Here is a 1,075-nt window from a genome sequence, read left to right as displayed (position 1 = left end):
ATGAAACATATACAACAAAAAATACAAAGTACAAGTACATGAAATATGAATTATTTTTTTGAACAATGAAAGACACAAATAGAAAACAAAACAAACAACATAAAGAACGACCCTTCAGCAGTTGTTGGCTGTTTTTCAACTCTTGTATTTTGAGCATTTAACAATAATATACACTTTCCATAAAACAGTTGCCCCTGCAAAGCAAATTAAATAAAATTTCGGATTTTGAGGAGGGTCAAAATTGTTAACACAATCAGGACAGTGAAAACAAACAGGAAGAGCTGCTAAGCATAAACGAGGTTGTGGTGGCGAACGTGTAAATCAAGCTTGGACAGGAGACAGACAAGAACATGTCTTCCTTGTTCCAGCAACAATGGAGAGAAAGAAAGAAACACAAGTTAGGAGAAGGAAGATAACTGACTGTCACGTGGGAGCCACGTGAGCAAAGGATGAAGAGTGAGGGAGAGAGAGTGACAGATTAATGGGATAGAATAGTGGGAAAAGAGGAGGTAAAAGAATAAGGGAGAGAAAGAGAGAAAAACGAAAGAGTAAAAAGATCGTATAGAGTGCACATCAGAGTTATTAAGATAAAACTTACTTGGAAGAGGATGTATATACACAGAAATATGCACATACAAACATATATATCAAAAGAAAGAATGGGTGAGAGGGAGGCTGATAGAGATGCCAAAATACTAAATATTTGAAAATTAGTTCAGAAGTCAAATCGGTATTGAATGAAGAAATGGAACTTATATATATTATGAAGCTATGTGTGTATCTTTGGAGATTTCTTCAAACTGTATCATATTACATAGTAAATATGATACAATTATGGTATCCAGTTTTTTTCTTTCTTTTAGTTTACACACAAATATACATTTACATGTATATATGTGTGTGTGTGTATATATATATATATAATATTGATAGAAATGGTAAGACAACAAGAGAATGAAAGAGACACGATATTAAGTAAATAGAGGAATTTATCTGTATGGCCGGCTAACTGAAGAGATGGCAGCATTGATTTCCACCCCGACATCTGAAACTCGGAGTTTTATCAAGGCTACCG

The sequence above is a fragment of the Octopus sinensis genome, linkage group LG1, assembly GCF_006345805.1.
Source record: "Octopus sinensis linkage group LG1, ASM634580v1, whole genome shotgun sequence".
In the NCBI taxonomy this organism is placed as follows: Eukaryota; Metazoa; Mollusca; class Cephalopoda; order Octopoda; family Octopodidae; genus Octopus; species Octopus sinensis.
Note: the sequence above shows the minus strand (reverse complement) of the source record.